The sequence below is a fragment of the Mustela lutreola genome, chromosome 9 (assembly GCF_030435805.1).
Source record: "Mustela lutreola isolate mMusLut2 chromosome 9, mMusLut2.pri, whole genome shotgun sequence".
Lineage (NCBI taxonomy): Eukaryota > Metazoa > Chordata > Mammalia > Carnivora > Mustelidae > Mustela > Mustela lutreola.
The window spans coordinates 27185533-27204931 of record NC_081298.1 but is presented as its reverse complement, the minus strand read 5'-3'; the positions used below and the strand labels follow the sequence as shown (position 1 = coordinate 27204931).

At 40.9% G+C, this 19399-nt stretch overlaps 1 protein-coding gene across 2 annotated transcripts in view; it reads left to right on the top strand.

Moving 5' to 3' along the window:
• The first annotated feature begins 226 nt into the window (after positions 1 to 226).
• The window catches only part of CSNK2A1 (casein kinase 2 alpha 1), a 53478-nt gene continuing 34305 nt past the window's right edge, over positions 227 to 19399 (top strand). The window contains exon 1 of one of the 2 annotated variants that reach the window (XM_059133666.1): positions 227 to 364. The gene's annotated coding sequence lies outside the window, so the exon portion shown is untranslated. The remainder of the gene's footprint in view (positions 365 to 19399) is intronic. The other variant, XM_059133664.1, reaches the window with a different exon arrangement.

Below are 19399 nucleotides of genomic sequence, written 5' to 3'. Positions count from 1 at the left end.
TACCTCGTCAGTTCTTCACAAGTAGTGAAATAAAATGCGCTTAATTATTGCAAATCTCTTTATTATGCTTTACATTGAGAATGTCTTCCATTTTGTCCCCCACTTCGGAACCACAACTGCAGAGATAAAATAGCATGTCCCAGCATGGCCGCACTCAGGCGGATTCCGCTGGGGGTGGAGTCGGAAGAGTTCCCGCCCCCCCTCCTGGTAGGAGGGGGGTTTCCGCTTCCGGCAGCGGCGGCCGCAGCCTCGCTCTGGTCCCTGCGGCTGGCGGCCGAGCCGTGTGTCTCCTCCTCCGCCGCCGCCATATTGTCTGTGTGAGGAGAGGGGAGAGCGGCCACCGCCGCTGCCGCTTCCACCACAGGTACGGTGGGAGCCGCCAGGCGAGGTCGTTGGGTGTGGAGGTGGGCCCAGGATGGGACAACGGGGCGCGGTCTCCCCTCGCGCTCCCAGCGGACTCCGGAGCGGCCCGTCGCCTTCCCCTGCCCCCCCTTCCCCACACACACATCAGCCGAGGCCCCTGCAGCCCATCGGGGAGGCCTGGGGCCACCCTCCAGGACGGGGAGCGAGGCTTAGGGGGCAGAGGCTGATGTGAGGGTGGGAACTGGCTTTCGGGACTCCCGCTAATTGCTGGGGAGAGGGCTGGACTGGGGCGGGGACTAGGGGGGCAACTTGGAAGAGGGGGTTGCTGGAGGGGGAAGGGAGCTTGAGGGGTGGGGCCACTAGGGGATGCTGGAGGAGGGTGCCTAGGGGAGTGGTGCCTGCTGGGTAGGGTGGGGTGAACCCTCCCGCGGAGCGGAGCAGCTGGAGTAGGGGCCTTCTAAGGGTCCCTCTGGGCCAGGCTGGGCTTCCCACCTGCAGACTGGGGTGCAGAGGGGAGGGAACCCCGGGCGAGGTCTCTGGGGAGAAAGGGGGAGGGGACCACGAAGTGGGGCAGAATGGGTGGAGTTGGAGTTAAAGGTTAGTTGGGAGCCTAGGTGGAAGAGAGGTATGTAGAATGAAAGCTTGGCCAACAGTATACATGTTAAGTTTGTGACCTTTTGAAAGAGTACGACTTTTTTATTTTCGTTTTGGTTATTTTGTTATTATTTTGCAGCGTTGGAACGTTAATAGTCTAGGCAAGTGATGGGTGGAGCTTCAGTAGTTTGTTTTTGGAAAGCAAAGTCAGGGTCGGAAGAAGTCGCTTCTTGACTTTTGCTATTGTGGGAAGGGAAGAGTTCTGAAAAGAAGGTGGTAAATTAATTTGGAAAGACTTGATTACCTTTCCTACTGAGTTCTATGAGAAGGGCATGGGGAGAGGACAAGAAAAGAAAACTAGAAAGGGACGATTTTTCTAGGAGTTGGGAGACTGCATTACATCTAAGGAGTGGCAATACAGGCTAGTGGTAAAGAACCAGAGTGCTTGGGTTCTCAAATATCAGTGCCATTACTGCTTAGCTGTGTGCCCTAATCTTTGTAATCCTTGGTTTCCCTATCTGTAAAGTGGGGGTAGTATTTCCTGGATCATACAGTTATGGTGAGCAATAAATAAGATAATTTTTGTCAAGTGTTTACCACAGTGCCTGACAGGTAGTAAGTGCTTGATAGATTAAAGGGACTAGCGGTATATTTGGGCTTTCTCTGTTCTAGGTAAAATTTGTGGTCAGCAATTTAACAGTAGGCAAGACTTCAGAATGTTACTTTTGTAGTAATTGTTGCAGTTTTTTCTTTTGTTGTAAGTTAGTTGACTTAATTGGCTTGGTGGACCTTTGACTGAAAGACTAGTACCAATAACTCAATCTTTCCCAAGTCATTTAGAAAAACTTCACCTGCTGTTTTATCTGGACAGGTTTACCCTTCTGTGACTTTGAAATACTTCCTTTCATGTGCCATTGGGGGAGGGTGCATGATTTCAAGAAAGAATGAAAAGATTTCAAGTTTGCTCAGATTGATTTATCAACTGATTACAAAGTTACAACTTCTGTTAAAACAAAAACATGCCCAGTTATGTTCTCTTGTATGGAATAAAGTAAGGAAGAGAAGCATATATTTAAGGGGAACATTGGGTTATTTCTATGTAAAGGGTTTATTGCCTTGCTGTCTGGGGATGAAACAAGTGGCGGCTTCTTTCCCACAGTGTATTTTTAGTTCTCCTGTTGCCTAGCCACTCTTACAGGGTGAATCTTTGATTTTACTCAGAACAGACACCTTTACTTGACAGTCTTTTGGGGAGAGGGGGAATTTTCTTCAGGAACGGAGTTTAAAGCCTTACATGGGGTTTGTGTTTATAGTAGACAGAATGCCACCCCTCTCCAAAAAGATGTCCGTACTTTAATTCCCAGGTTCTATAAATATGTTACATGGTAAAAGGGACTTTACAGGTCTAATTAGGGTTAGGAATCTTAAAATAGGAAGACTATTCTTCATTTCATGGGTAGGCCCAGCCTAATCACATGAGGCCTTAAAAGCAGAGAACTCTCTCCACCTGGGAGTCAAGAGAGGGCAAAAGGGTGAAATCAGAGATTCCAATCATGAGAGGGATTCCATTTGCTGTTGCTAGAGGGGGCCACAGGGAAACATGAGAAGGAATACGGGCAGCCTCTAGTAGCAAAGACCAGCCCTAGCTGACAACCAGCAAGGAAATGGAGACCTCAGTCCTACAACCATGAGAAATTGACCAACAACCTGAATGAGCTTGGAAGTGGATTTTTTTTTTTTTTACCCCCTGTTTCTTCCCTTTTAAAGAGTTTATTTACTTATTTATTTATTCACAGAGAGCACAAGTAGGCAGAGCAGGAGGCAGAGGGAGAAGCAGGCTCTCCACTGATCAAGGAGCCCAATGTGGGGCTCGATCCCAGGACTCTGGGACCGTGACCTGAGCTGAAGGCAGCCACTTAACCGACTGAGCCACCCAGGTGCCCCTTGGAAGTGGATTCTTGCCCAGAGTTTCTAGCAGGGAATTAATTTTTAGCTTTGTGGGACCCTAAGCAGAAGACATAGCCACATCCAACTAACTTCTGACCTACAGAAACTGTAACAAATTTCTATTGTTTTAAGCCACTCCTGTTGGTTGTAATTTGTTATGGCAGCAGTAGAACACTAGTACAGATTTTTGGTACCTAGAGTGAGGTACTGTTACCTAAAAACGTGGAAGTGGATGAAAGCCAGAAAAATGTTGAGGCGTATGATAGAAAAGGCCTAGAAGAGATTGTGGAAATACGGGTGTTGACTGCAAACTAGGGCTCAGGTGGCAATGAGGTAGGCTTTGGAAACTGGAGGAAAGAAGAAAGAAGATCTTTGCTACATAGTGGCCAAAAAAGTTTAGAATTGTATCCTTTGGTTATGTGGAAAAGAGAACTGGTAAATGATGAACCTGGCTATCCAGCAGAGGAGATTTCCAAGCAGAGTGTTGAAGGTGCAGTCTGGTGTGTTTGTGGATGTGAGTCTGACTAATGGAGTGAACTCCTGTGAAATTTATAGAAAGCCACTGAGGTCCTTGAGGATTTTATACTATCAGAAACAATGCCAGCTTGGATTGAAAAAGATGGTAGAAAGTTAAAGAAGGCTGTTAAAAACCCCCAAGTTCTAGGCAGGAAACAGACTGATAAAGCACAGGCGTGAGTATACTGCTTTTCATTAATAAAAGTGGATGACTCGGAGGGTGGAACCAAGCACGCAGAGAAGTGGAGCTGAAAGCTACAGAGGATTTTCCCCTTAACTTTGAAAAGGAGCAAAGTTTGCCCAGATTTTGAAACTGCTTTGGACCAGTGGATCTGTTTTGTCTTCCATTTTTCTTGCTGGAACTGGAATGTCTTTAACTGTTGCCCTGTACCTGTCCCACCATTGTATATTGGGAGCAGATAATTTTTTTGTTTTCAGGAATTGTGCCTCATGAGTTGTACTTAATTGTATTATGCCCAGGGCCTCATCCACACCTGATTTAAAAGATGAGATTTGGGACTTTTTAATTGATCAGGTTTAGGTGAGTTTTTTGGACTTCCGAGTTAATACTATAATGGAATGAGACCTCAGAATGTGGGAGGAATGTATTTTGCGTTTGGGAGAGATGTGAATCTCTGGAGGTCAGAGGGTGGGCTGTGGTAGAATAAATGATACCCTGTCCCCCTCCCCTAATCCCTGGAATCTGAATATATTAACATTATGTGGCAAAAGGAACTTTACAAATATAATTATGGTTTAAGTATCTTAAGATAGGAAGATTACCCTGGATTTCCTGAGTGGGTCCAATCTAGCATGAAGGCAGAGAACTTTCTCCAGCTGGAGTCAGAGATGGGCAGAACAAGTTGGAGATTCAAAACATGAGAGGGACTCAGCCTACCATTACTGGAGGGGACCTCATGGAAAGCATGTGGGCAGCCCTGCCTGACAGCCAGCAAGGAAATGGGGGCATCAGTCATACAACCATAAGAAACTAAACTTACCTAACAATCTAAATGAGCTTGGAAGCAGATTTTCCCCTGGAGTTTTCCAACAAGGAACAGAGCAAAGTGGACATCTTGATTTTGGTCTTGTAGGACCCTAAGTATAAGACCCAGCCAAGCCCACCTGACTTCTGGCCTATAGAAACTGTGAGATAATAAATTTGTGTTGTTTTATATTTGTGGTAATTTGTTATAGCAACAGTAGAAAACTAACGGGGGGGTGATTTTATTTAAGAATTTGGGGGGGGGTTTCTAGAGAACAAAAGTACCAAGGATTATTTTGCGAAGCTTTTTGGTCCTAGAAGACTTCGTATAGTAATTGCATTAAGTGGAACCTATGCCTTTTTTCTTTGGTGTTTAAATATCCTGTCATTGTCCTTAAATGCAATTTGAATTGGTTAGATGACTAGCTTGGTAAAATGTAGATTCTAGAGCTCTAACCCATTTTGGTAGGATTTATCCTATAAATTGGTGATTTTTCCATGCTTATAATAAATATCTTGGATTAGTGACATAATTTCTTCATTACCTTTTATTGGTTGAATGAAGGAGTAAGTTTATATTAGAGCCCTTTAAAGACTTATTTCCAGTTTTTTAGAGGAGATGGAAATGGGTGGTCCTTTTTTGTGAATTGATAACCACCCGTGTACAGTAGTCCGTTCTTTTTACATCTACCCCAACCCATAATGGTAAGGTCTTTTCTCCCTGTCATTATCATTTGAGGTTATCATTTGTCATTTGTCATGATCGTTATCATTGGTGTCAGATTGGGGAATTATAATTGCAGAATGGAGTGCTCTAGCTCTTAAGAAAGGCTGTTTGTTTTTGTTTGGCAGTGGTATCCTATTGATTAGATTGATAAAATGTGGACTCTCAACTTCAGTGAGGACTTCAGAAGTTGGAGGAAAGAAGTCCCAATTTTTTTGAGTTCGTTACCTGAATAGAAAGATGATTATAAAATTAGAACATTTCAGGGTATGAAGGACTTTTGAGACTATGTGTTTGACTGTAGGGTTTAGAATAAAGGAAATTGGGCCACATGAAGGTTAAGTGGCTCAAGCAAGTATCAGCCCTAGAGCTGGCCTAGAATCCTGGTCCAGGCAATGGAGATACATGGCTTTTGAACCATATTCCCTGTGTACCCCTGCCTTGCCCTTTTTCTAGGTTTTACCTTGGACAGATTCTCTCTCTGTGCCTCACTTTCCTCATGGAGTCATTGTGAGAATTGCCACAGTGAATGTAACATATTTAGCAACCATATGAAGTGCTCCAGAGATAGATGTTAACTGTTACAACATTTATGGTAATTGTTTTGGCAACTCTATGACAACCTCTGCATAATACAGTCAATTTGTATTAGTTCAGAAACTGACACATGATGGGACTTGGCATTGGGTTAGGTGTAAGGTAAGGTCTTAGCACTTTAAGGTAATAATAATGTTTGTGATGTTTGATTTAAAATGAGAAACTGATTGGGGCATCTGGCTGGCTCAGTCAGGGGAGCTTGCAGCTCTTAATTACAGGGTTGTGAGTTTCAGCCCCAGGTTGGGTATAGATTACTTAAAAATAAAATCTTTTTTAAAAAATGAGAAATGGATTTGATCTTTTATATCACAATTCATTGGATGATCTAGGCCAAGTTTGTTTCCCAAGAAAATTAGTGCGTTTGTACACCTAAATATCTTTGAACTCCTAAAATTAGTAATTTCAAAAGTGGTATATCATTTAGTTGTTGCTTAGAAATCTGGGCCAGCTAGCCTTTCAGACAAAGAAATTACTCCAGGATTAAGGAAAAGGAACTGTTGTCATTGTAACAAAGGATATATTTACATTGGGCTATAGATAATTGGTAGTTTAAAAAAAATTTTTTTTTGGTATTCTCAGGGGTAGGTTTCAGCAGACCTGGTTGCTGACCAATACATGTTTTCCCCCCAACATAGAAATCACGGGTTGAGTCTTTAAAAGTTTACAGTGGAAGAATTCACAATCACGCTGGGAGTGGTATTTCACTGGTTTCTACAAATCCTGTGTCTTTTAGCCTTAGATATGAGACGCCTACTTAGCAACAGTTGCTATGGTGGACAAGCTTTTTTTACATTAGTGGTGATGTTTTCATCTATAGAAAATACTGGGTTATCTGATGTGAGGGTTTTAGGGTTAAATACCAGGTTACACTTAGAATGATCTAATTTATATGTGTCACATCTTAAATGCCTTTATTTTGGCCACTTTTTTCTTTTCTTTTTATACTTTCTGGCCTCCTGGATTTCTCTGACAGGTTTTTATTAGCTGAAACATTTTAATCTGCTTGGAAAAGTGAACACTTGGAATTTTTCTGAAGTTATGACTAATACACTAATGGCCATTTCTCAATTTAGGTATCTCATTAATGTGCTATAAATTTTAAGAAAGCAACCCTGTTAAAAATGAATGGATAAGTTATTTTTGTTAAAAAATTGAATTTCTAACTGGTCAGAAGATGTTATTACTTCAACAGACCGCGGAATGCCTGTTACATATCTCGTAGGTGCTGTGCTAAGATCTCTAGATAGTCCCTGTCCCCAACCTTACAACTGAATGACATTCTGTAATAGTGCATGTATCATTCCACAGCTTAGTAGCTTTCACAGTGTAGTAGCTTTTTGAGATGTTTTCTTATGAAAATTCCTATTGGCTTTTTATCTTTGTTGGGGGGAGGGTATGGTTTCTGAAACAGCTACAGAAATCGGTAGCGGAGGGATTGAGAATTTCATTCTCTCTCTCTCTTTTTTTTTTTTTTTTTAATTTGACTGGGAGAGATCACAAGTAGGCAGAGCAGCGGGGTGGGGGGGGTGGGGGGGGGGGGAAGCAGGCTCCCTGCTGAGCAGAGAGCCCATTGTGGGGCTCGATCCCAGGACCCTGAGATCATGACCTGGGCTGAAGGCAGAGGCTTAACCTGAGCCACCCAGGTGCCCCAGAGAATTTCTCATTTTTAATGGAGGGGGCACAGAGGATAGTTGGAAAGAACTGCAGCTTTGGGGTGAGGTGACCAAATGTGGAGGTTACTTCACCTCTCTTAAACCTGGATTTTGCCATCTCTCCAATTGGGATAGCAACTGCCATGGACAGTTTATTAACCTTCAGTTTCTTCATCTGTAAAATGGGAATATAAATAGTACTTGCATCAGAGTGTTCTTGTGAGGATTAATAACTAAAGCACCAGTTAGTGTTTTCTCAGGGTTACTATGAGGGTGAAAAGAGTTATTTTATAAAATGCTGGGTGCCTGACTAATATGAATTCTTTCTCTTTGCTGTCAGTGGAGACAATGTGTTTGTTTATTGCAGTGCTGCTACTCTTTACTCTATTTTTATTTTTTGCTGCTAGGAATTCTTATTTATTTATTTTTTTTTTTTAAAGATTTTATTTATTTATTTGACAGAGAGAGATCACAAGTAGGCAGAGAGATAGAGAGAGGAGGAAGCAGGCTCCCCGCTGAGCAGAGAGCCCGATACGGGACTCGATCCCAGGACCCTGAGATCATGACCTGAGCCGAAGGCAGCGGCTTAACCCACTGAGCCACCCAGGCGCCCCGAATTCTTATTTTTTAATGAGGACTTTTGACCTGTACTTCCTGTTTCTGGTGTGTCTTGCTGGGTGAGTGTGAGCTCCTGAATTGGTGTTGGTTAGGGCTGGGTCAGTATATAAGTGACACCCAGTGTAGATTGCCTCAGTTGCTCAAGTACAGTGTGCATTGCCAGAGTGGTTATCTAGTTTTGGTGAATCTAGGGTTCTCATCTAGATAGCAAAGTGAATGTTCCCATCTCAGACTCAGGGAAAGTTCAAGGTTTGCTCACTTAGAGCCTTGTGGACCTGGATCAGAGGTCTTAATTCCCAGTGGTTCTTTTGATCATAGTTTACTTGGGTTTGGGCATTATGTGTTAGGAATATGTTTAGAGTAGTTTTTCCTGTATTGACATCTTTATGTCCTAGTCTCTCAGGTAACCCACTAATTTTTTTGTTTGTTCTGTTTTTTTTTTTTTTTTAAGATATTTATTTATTTGATAGAGGGAGAAGGCATGAGGTGGAGGAGGGTCAGAGGGAGAAGTAGACTCCCTGCTGATCAGGTAGCCCGAGGCGCAGGTCTCTGTCCTTGGTCTCCGTCCTTGGTCTCCAGGATCATGGCCTGAGCCAAAGGCAGTTGCTTAACCAACTGAGCCACCCAGGTGCCCTGTTTGTTCTGTATTCTTAAATCACACACTGTAGGCAGAGCATGAACCTATCTTTATCAGTACTTTAAAGTGATAAAGCATTCTGTGTATTTTTGACTATATAGATTGAATACAAATAACCATCTGCTTTGGAGTTGGTCTCCCATCTTTTTTTTTTTCTTTTCTTTTTTTAGTCTTACTTGAGAGAGCACAAGCCATTGTGGGGGGTGGTGAGGGCGGAGAGGGAGAAGCTGACTCCCCACTGAGCAGGGAGCCCTTGAGGGGCTCTGCCCCGAGACCCTGAGATCATGACCTGAGCCGAAGGCAGAGGCTTTAACCCACTGAGCCACCCAGGCGCCCCTTGCCTCCACATTTAAAGCAACCCATTTCATTGTAGTATTTATGGTAGGCTGTTAATTGAATTAATGTGCAGAATTAGGGAAATAGTGTTGAATTAGTGAAAATAATCTATTTAGGTTTTGAATCCTAAACATACTAGGTTTCAAATTTGGCCTCCATCATTTAGTAGTCCTTTGGTCTTTGGCAGGTCATTTAACCGCTGAACCTCTTTCTCCCTTTCCTTCCTCCCTCCACCCCTTCTTCCTTTCCTTTCCTCTCCCTCCTTCCTTCCTTCCTTCTTTTCTTTTGCACAGTGAAAGGTGTGGGGTGGTGGGAAGGGGAGAGGGAGAATGTTAATGCAGGTTCCATGCCCATTGTGGGGCTCAGTTTCACAACCCTGAGATCATGACCTGAGTTGAAGTTAGGAGTTGGGCACTTAACCAGCTGAGTCACCCAGGCACCTCTGAACCTGCTTTTTAAAATTATTATTATTTCTTCTTTTTATAAAGATTTGTTTTAGAGAAAGAGAGAATGTGGATGGGGGAGGGGCAGAGGGAGAATTGGAGAGAGAATGTCAAGCACCTGGGTGCAGGGCTTGGTCTTAGGACCTGAGACATGACCTGAGCTGAAATCAAGAGTCCAGCATGAATGGGCTGAGCCGCCCAGGTGCCCCTACACCTGTTTATTTCTAAAATGGGAGTTTACATTTCCTCCCATGCCTGGTTTATAAGAGGCATTCAAATGGAAAGCAGTAGTTACTACATATTTTAGATTACTCTGGATCTCAGTTGAAGTTTTCTGTCTTTGGGTTCCAAAGGGTCCTGCCAGTGGAATAAAGTTTCAGATTATGACTTTATTTAGACTGTGGTACCTGATAAAATGATATACAGATGAAGACTTCTTTGCCCGTGATTTATTATATTCTGCATTGTTGGAGACAGTACTCTGTCAGGTGTTTGAGGTGGAGCTGTGTTAATTCAAGTCAAACTGCTTGGCTTTCCTTACAGTGCTTCCCTTCATTGGAAGACCTCCAGCTGTTGCTGTTATTTATGTAACATTGACACTTTGATTCCTTTTCTGGCTTAAAGGTAGAGAAATAAAATACAGAGAGCCCAAATGGTAATGTTTTTTGTTATTCCATCCTCCCTTGTTTGTTTTATGGAAAAGCTTGAGTGTATTGCCTTTTAAAAGGAATGTTGTAAATTTTGTAGATGGAAATAAAGACAGAAGGCCCAGTAATGTGTAGGGTTGTAATGTCTTAAATATCCTTCAGGTTTGTGTAAGTGATAACTTTGTGAGTTAATCAGGTTTATTGTGAATATTTATATTCCAAATTTGGACCTTTAACAGGGACAGAAAAAACTTACATTGTTGGCTTTGAACAGGTAGTTTTTCTGTTTATTCAGTGTGCACTAGGTTAGAGTCTGTTAAGGGGTCAAGGAGCTAATTGTTAACCTTTTGACCTGTATATTCTTCCCCAATTAAAAAAAAATACCACTATTTACATGGCTTAGTTTGATAGGTGAGGGAGATTATTGTTCATGACCTTGAGACAAGAAAGTAGAATAATCATAAAGTGGAGGGAAAAAGGCAATTTCATTTAATGTTACATTCAAGTTTACCATTAACCTGTTTTCTTCTGGTTTAGTCTTCCAAGTCAGGGTTGCTTCGTTTAGTTTGTATTTGTTGTTTTTGTTTTTTGTTTGTTTTTGTGCCAATGACTTCCATCCAAATAGATGGTCTCTCAGAAGAAATGTTTTGCTTGTTAATGGTATATCTGGACTAAAAGCTCAAAAGATGATTATATGCATTCCCCTTGAAACAAGGGGACTTACAAAATAGGTTTTTCAGCCTACTGCATGGATTTTGGCAATTTCAGCTTCCGATCTCTATATGTCATTTAAACCAGGATTTTTTCAGCCAATGTACTACATCAGCAGGAGTTACAGATGTGCTGAGGTACTGGTCCCCTCAACCCTCTGTCCATTCATGCAGGCTGCAGGGTGTCTAAGCCAATGACCTTGGTTCCAAAAGTCTCAAAATCACTCATCCCAGTATGCCATACAATTACTACTTTCCCTTGGTGTTTTGACTTTAAAAAGGCAGTAAGCACTGATAGAGAACATTTGGTAACTTTTTCTTTTTCTTTTTTTTTTTTTAACAGTTTTAAGATACAAAAGACCACAAATCTTAAAATAATCTTGACTTGAAATTTAGAAAAGACCATTTTAAAATATCTCTCAGACCCTCAAGTAATTCTCTTCCCACATACAATTCAGGAGATCTATACCTTGGGGCACCTGACTGGTTTACTTGGTAGAGCCTGTAACTTATCTCAGGATTATGTAAATTTAGTCCCATGTTGGATATGGAGATTGCTTGAAAATAAAATCTTTTGGGGGCACCTGGGTGGCTCAGTCATTAAGCATTTGCCTTCAGCTTGGATCATAATCCTGGGGCCCTGAGATCGAGCCCTACATCCAGATTTCTGTTTGGCGGAAAGCTTGCTTCTCCCTCTCCCACTTCTCTGGCTTATTTATGCTCCCTCCCTCGCTGTCTCTCTTCTCTATCAAATAAATGAATAAAATCTTTTTTAAAAAGAAAAGAAAATCCCCCCCCCCTCAAAAAAAGAGATACTTTAAAAAGAACTATAGGGGCATGTGGGTGGCTCGGTCCATAAAGTGTCCAGCTCTTGATTTTATATAAGTTTAGACACTTGTGAAGAAATTCATGTTCTTACTTTTTTAATACAGTGAAGCAAAAACTCGAGTACCCTTGCTTAAAACTGTTGTCTTCACCTCAGTGACTCTGCCACTGTATCTTTTCTGAAGCTGACATTTTGTTAATCATTTGTCAAGCTTCCTCCTCATGCTAGAACATAAATTGAAGCCTAGGATACATTGTCTTCCTCTTATCCCTTCAGGAAAGGATGGGATATACTTAGTTTGAGAAATTTAAATGTTTAATATTTATGTAAATTATCAAATTAACCTTTTAAAATGGAAATTTTATAGTGTTAATAATGGGATTTTTAATTCGGCCAGGGTTTACAGATTCCTCTGAGTCTGTAACAGAAGGTGCAGACCTTTCCTTCAAAAAATATACCTGCACAGGGTATATACTTGTAGAGAGTTTTGTGGGCCTCTGATCTCTATTGATGGACTCCATTTTCTTTCTTTCTTTTTTTTTTTTTAAGAGTTTATTTATTTATTTGACAGAGATCACAAGTAGGTAGAAAGGCAGGCGGGGGGCGGGGGGAAGCAAGCTCCCTGCTGAGCAGGGAGCCCGATGCTGGCTCGATCCCAGGACCCTGAGATCATGACCTGAGCCGAAGGCAGAGGCTTTAGCCCACTGAGCCACCCAGGCGCCCCCGATGGACTCTGTTTTCAGTGCTATAATTTATGTAGCCCAAATAATAATTTCCCCTTTTATTATTTTTAGTTCTGTAACATTTGCCTGACTTTTTTTTATCATTTGTCACGGTATTATGCTCTTTCAACAGACATTTCTGGACCATATGCATCTTTCTGTGATAGACTCTTGAGGGTACAGAGGCACTATTTTCTGCCCTTGGAATTTTGTTTAGCTAGAAAGACGGATGTGTGACAGTACAGTGACTGTGCTAGATTGAAGGAGTAAACAAAGAGTGCTATTGGAGTGCAGAGGAAGGGTCTTGACCATTAGATTTTTTGTAAATCCATGTTTGATTCTGCGTTTCGTTTCTTTCTTTCTTTCTTTTTTTTTTTTTTTTTTAAGATTTTATTTATTTATTTAACAGGGAGAGATCACAAGTAGGCAGAGAGGCAGGCAGAGAGAGAGAAGGGGAAGCAGGTTCCCCACTGAGCAGAGTGCCCCATGCACGGCTTGATCCCAGGGTCCTGGTATCATGACCCAAGCTGAAGGCAGAGGCTTTAACCTACTGAGCCACCCAGGCGCCCCTGATTCTGCGTTTCTTAATTGGCAAGAGGTATATTGTGAATTGGAATTCTAAATAGTCTTCAATTGAGGACTTAAATGTGCTTGCCACTGCATGTAATAATGCTGTGTATTTTCTTTGCCCAGATTTCCCCTCAGTTAGCTTTGTAAGATACATAGTATTAATTTTCTTTCTTTCTTTCTTTCTTTTTTTTTTTTAAAGATTTTATTTATTTATTTATTTGACAGATAGAGCTCACAAGTAGGCAGGGAGGCAGGCAGAGAGAGAGGGGGAAGCAGGCTTCCCGCTGAGCAGGGAGCCCCATGCGGGGCTCGATCCCAGGACCCTGGGATCATGACCCGGGCCGAAGGCAGAGGCTTAACCCACTGAGCCACCCAGGCGCCCCCATAGTATTAATTTTCTAATCTTACATATGTATTTAGTGTAGAGCAGGGATTGCTAACCCAAATACCTACAGGACTACAGGAGTCAGACCAATAAGATAAATGAATTGTCCAGGTTTACCTGTGGCATCTCCGTTGGTTGGGTTTTAGAGGTTATTGTTGGATAACACAAGTTAGCTGATCCAAGGGATTTTTATCAGTGCAGGAGTACAGAATTATTGTAATCTAACAGACCTACCTACTTTTTCTTCTTCTTTTGAGAAATTGAAGGTTAACTTTTTGTTGTTTTGGGGGGTGGCAGCTAAGTCACACTTAAATATTTATAATGAAAATTTTTAGTACATAATTCAACTTTTGTACTATAATATGTAATATTACATAATATGTAATATTGTAATATGTAATAATATGTAATAGCTGATTGACTTTTTTTAAGGGTTTTGTTTTGTTTTTTTAAGAGCAAGAGCGTGTTTGCATAAATGAGTTGGGGGAGAGGCAGAGAAACAGGGGAAACAGACTCCATGCTGAGCAGGGAGCCCAACGCAGGCTTAATCTCACAACGCTGAGATTGTGACCTGAGCCAAAACCAAGAGTTGGACACTGAACTGACTGTGCAACTCAGGGGCCCCCATAGCTGATTCACTTTTTGAAAAAACATGAAAAACTTGTACATGAATGTTCTTCATAGGAGCATTGTTCATAGTGGCCAAAGAGAGGAAGCAGCGCAGATGTCTTATCAACTGATGGATGAACAAAATGTAGTATAGCTTTACAGTAGATTCAGCTGTATAAAGGAATGAACTACTGTGACAGAAACTGCAACATGGATGAACTTTGAAAACATACTAAATGAAATGAAAGAAGCCACACAAGGTCACATTGCGTGATTGATTCAGTTTGTATGGAATGTCCAGGATAGGCAAATCCATAGAGATAGGAAACAAATTGGCAGGGGTGGTGGAGCATTAGGAATGACTGCTGTGGAGTGTTGGGTTTCTTTTTGATGTTCTATAGAATGTTCTGGAATCAGATGGTGATGATGGTTGCACATTGTGAATATATTAAAAACTATTGAATTGTGCACTTTAAAAGAGTAAGTTTTATGTAGTGTGGATTTTATTTTGAGTTTTTCTTTTTCTTTTTTTTAATTTAAGATTTTATTTATTTATATGAGAGAGAGAGAGCAGGAGAAAGGAGGGTCAGAGGGAGAAGCAGACTCCTGCTGAGTAGGGAGCCCATTATGGGACTCCATGATCATGACCTGAGCCAAAGGCAGTCTCTTAACCAGCTCTCTTATCCAAAGAAAAGAAAAAGTCTGTGTGAGCCAAATGGGATATTGTTTGCTGTAGAACAGAATGAGTAAGCTGTGGATCTAGACAATAAATCACTGCCTCTCTGTGACCTTACAGCGATTACTCCAATTTGCCTTCTGTAAAATGGGGAAAATATTACCTACAACTAGTTAGGTTTAAAAGTAGTAAATATAAATCCTAAGAAGTGATAACTGACCCTCCATAGGCTTTCATATATCATTAAAGTTAGAAGCCAGCCAGTGTTTGCTGCCCTAAGTTCCATCCTGTTTTTTATTGTTAGCAAGTTTAGAACAACCCACCCTGTTGTTTACTGCTTATTGGTCACCTACAGGAAGTATGTGGTTGTCTCCTATGTAACCTCCATGACAGTAAAGGAAAAAGTAGGGGAAGGTATTAATCCTTATATTCTGCAGTTTCCTCACTATAATCCAATAACAGAGTCAGGGTCGTATTTCTTCTCAGTGGTTACAGTGTTCCCATTCTTTCTATAACCACCTGGTGCCTTGTAAATCCAAGGTTCATGTCTTTCAGTAATAAATGTCTGTGGCTCTATCACGGAGTGTCAGACACTGTGCTGATCACATGGGTAAATCACATAGCCTCATAAATATTTGTGGCTCCAGGGGCACCTGAGTGGCTCAGTTGGTTAAGTGTCTGCCATAAGTTCAAATCATGATCTCTGGGTCATGGGATGGAGCCTTATGTTGGCTCCCTGCTCAGTGGGGAGTCTGCTTCTCCCTTACCCTCTATACTCATCCTCTCTCTCTTTCTCAAATTTAAAAAAAAAAAAAAAAAAAAAAAAAGCTTTTGATTCCAAAGAAACATCTCTCACACATATTGACTGGTTTCTTATCTCATTGGGAAATAATAGTATGACTGTTTTAAAACTCTGGTGTTCGTGATGGATGTGCTTTACATGTAAGACCAAAGAACATCTTTAAAATTAGATGCAGATCAAAAATACCCATCATAGAGCCAAACTGCTTTTCTTAGTTTTGAACATGAGCAGGTCCATGTGCAAGCAGGGTTGATTTTTGCCAAAATACTGTATATTGTTACCTTAATAGTTTGCGAAACATTTATGGAACACATTCCCATGCTAGGCACTGTGATAAATACAGGTTATATACCAAGAGAAATAAATTCTGTTTTAGGTCCTTGAGTTTATAATTAGAAAAGAGAATTGCATAAACAAGACAATTGATAATGTAATGAGTATATGGGGGTGCTTTGGTCCCATAGAGGAGCACTTGGCTCATTTTGGAGAGGTATAGAAAGGCTTTATCATGGATGTAAGACCTGGCTGATTCTTTTTTTTTTTTTTTTTTAAAAGATTTTATTTATTTATTTGACAGAGAGAGATCACAAGTAGGCAGAGAGGCAGGCAGAGAGAGAGAGAGAGGAGGAAGCAGGCTCCCTGCTGAGCAGAGAGCCCGATGTGGGACTCGATCCCAGGACCCTAAGATCATGACCTGAGCCGAAGGCAGCGGCTTAACCCACTGAGCCACCCAGGCACCCCAGACTAGGCTGATTCTTGAAGGGTGAGTGGAGTTTCCCCTAGCAAACATTATTGGAGGTCATAAAATTAAAGTCACAGAGAAGGAAAAAAGCATGTTCAGTACTCATTTGCTTAATGTTTTAAAGGTTTAAAACTTCTTTAAAGTGTTAGAAATGTTAAGCTGTACAGTAGAAAGACATTAGAATAGAGCAGAGGTTGTAAACTGATACCCAGTACAGTACTGATTGAACGGGTTATGGGACTACTCAGGTTTTCATTTCTTCTTGTGTTTGTTTTGGTAAGTCTTTCCTCTAGGAATATCAGATTTACTGGCATGAAGTTGGTTGTGTTATCCTGTGTTTAGTTATTCTATGTTTTAGAATATAGCATATGATAAATTCTCCTTTAAAATTTTTATTTTTAGAATTAATATAAATAAAATTGGTTCCTTTTTGTGTGTACAGTTCAGTGGATTTTAACACATGGAGAGATTTGGGTAACCGCCATAACAACGAAGACAGAGCAATTAATTATATCACCTCCATCGTGTACCCTCAGTAGTCACACCCATCCTCCTACCCCTATTCTCTGGTAGTCACTATTCTGTTTTCAGTTACTGTGGTTTTATCTTTCCAGAAATGTTATATAAATGAAATCAGACAATATATAGTATTTTGAAACTCACTTTTTTTTAAAAGATTTTATTTATTTATTTGACAGAGAGAGATCACAAACAGGCAGAGAGGCAGGCAGAGAGAGAGGAGGAAGCAGGCTCCCTGCTGAGCAGAGAGCCCGATGCGGGGCTTGATCCCAGGTCCCTGGGATCATGACCTGAGCCGAAGGCAGCGGCTTAACCCACTGAGCCCCCCAGGCGCCCTGAAACTCACTTTTTTTAAACAGCATGTTGCCTTTGAGATTCATTGAAATTGAATCAATGGTTCGTTCCTTTTTATTGCTTAGCAGTAGTGTGTAGTGTTCCATTGTATGGATGGACCACAGTTGTGACGGGGATTGCTGGGTCGTGTGAAAAATGTAACTGCCAAATTGTTTTCTAGAACTAACTATACCATGTTGCGTTCCCATCAGTATGTGTGTTAGTTTTTCCACATCCTCTCTAGCACCGAGTATTGTCAATATTTTACTTTTTTTTTTTAAGATTTTATTTATTTATTTGTCAGAGAGAGAGAGAGCGTGTGCACTGGCAGACAGAGGCAGAGGGAGAAGCAGGCTCCCTGCCGAGCAAGGGACTTGGTCCCAGGATGCTGGGATCATGACCTGAGCCGAAGGCAGCTGCTTAACCAACTGAGCCACCCAGGTGTCCCTCAATATTTTACTTTTAATTTTTAAATAATTTTAGATTTACAGAAGAGTTGTGAAGATAGAGTCCTCAAATGCTCATCACCCAGTTTCACCTAGGGTTAACATTTCACATAACCATGACACTTGATTAAACCTAAGAAATAAACAATAATACAATACTGTTAACTAAAATGGACTTTATTTGGATTTTACCAGTTATGTGCTTTTTCTGGTCCAGGATACCACATTGTATTAGTCATCATGTCACCTTAGTTTCCTTCAGTCTGATAATTTTTCAGTCTTTCCTTGATTTGCAAGACTGACACTTCTGGAGAAGACTGGTGAGATTGTAGAATGCCTTTCAATTTAGGTTTGACCGATGTTTTCTCATAATTAGATTATGGTTATGAATTTTGGAGAATACCACAGGTGACATGTCTTTCTCATCATGATGATTGCATTAAGGTTATGTGATGTTAATATAATTTATCTTTAGTGATGTTTAGATTGTATCTGCTATGTTTCTCCACTCTAGAATTATTATTTCTCCCTTTACATACTTATTTATTAGAAGGGCTTTCCTAAGTCCAAGCCAATTTCAAGGGGAGGAACATTAAGTTCCACCTCCTCGAAGGAGACATACCAAATGATTTATGGACTATGTTAAAACCACCAGAGTAATTAATGAGGATTGGAAGAGATTCTTAGAGGCTATGCAGATAATTCTGTTTCTCCTAAAAGTTCTACTAAGTTTAGCATCTGTCAGTGGATCTTGGCTACAGCAATTACTGTTGCTGGTCTAATGGAAATTTTCTCTTTCTTTCTGGATGTATATGTAAGTTGGAATTCTTATGTAGGGAAGATTTTCAAAATTTAATTACTTAGTGTGGACTCGTGGATATTTATTTTACTCTTTAGGGTCACAATCTAATTCCATCATTGTTACTCAGATTGTTCAAGCTTTGGCAGTTGATGTTACTTCCATTTGGCTCCCATGTGTTTTTGACTACAAGATCATCTCCCCCATTCTAGAATCCGCCACTTCTCCAAGGAGCTGTCATTCCTTTTATTAGAGAAAATTATTGAGAAACCAAGATGTGGGCACTAATTAACTGTCATTGCTACTCCTTGACACTATTTCTAGTAGCTCTCAGTGGACAGAGTTAGGAATTTGCATTCAGTAATACTTTGTTGTGTACAGTTCTGTGGGTTTTGACAATGCTTTGAGTAACAAATCCACCTCTACAGTGTTATACAGAACATTTCATTGTAATGGGGCAGTCATTCATCTGTTCTCTCTTTATGGTTTGCCTTTTCTAGAATGGCCTATAAATGGAAGTATGCAATATGTAGCTTGTCGTTTTTAAAGATTTTAAGTAATCTCTACATCCAGCATGGGGCTTGAACTTAAAACCCCAAGATCAAGAGTCATATGCTTTACCAGCTGAACCAGCCAGACCGCCCCGTATGTAGCTTTTTGGATCTGGCTTCTTCACTTAGGGAAATATATTTAAGATTGTTATGTTCTTCAGATCAGTTGTTCTTCATGTTCTAAAGATCAGTTGTTTTCCACTGTGTGCTTGTACCACCATTTGTGTATCCATTCATGTGTTGTACATCTTGATTGTTTCAGTTATTTTGCAGTTGCATATAAAGCTGCTATCAACATTCAGGTATAGGTTTTTGTGTGAGCATTGATTTTTCAGTTCACTTGAAAAAGTACCTAAGAGTGGGAATTGCTAGGTTGTACGGTTAATATATGTTTAACTTTGAGAAACTGCCAAACTTTTCTAAGCTGGCTTTTTTACCATGTTGCATTCCCGTCGGGAATGAATTAATTTGTTACTCTGCATCCTCACCAGCTTTTGGTATTGACTTTTTATTTTATTTTATTTTTAAATATTAACCATTTTAGTAGATCTGTAGTGTATCTGTATTTTATTTGTGAGAGAGCGTGCGGGGGGAGCGGCAGGCAGGGGGAGAAGCAGGCTCCCTGCTGAGCAAGGAGCCCAATGTGGGGC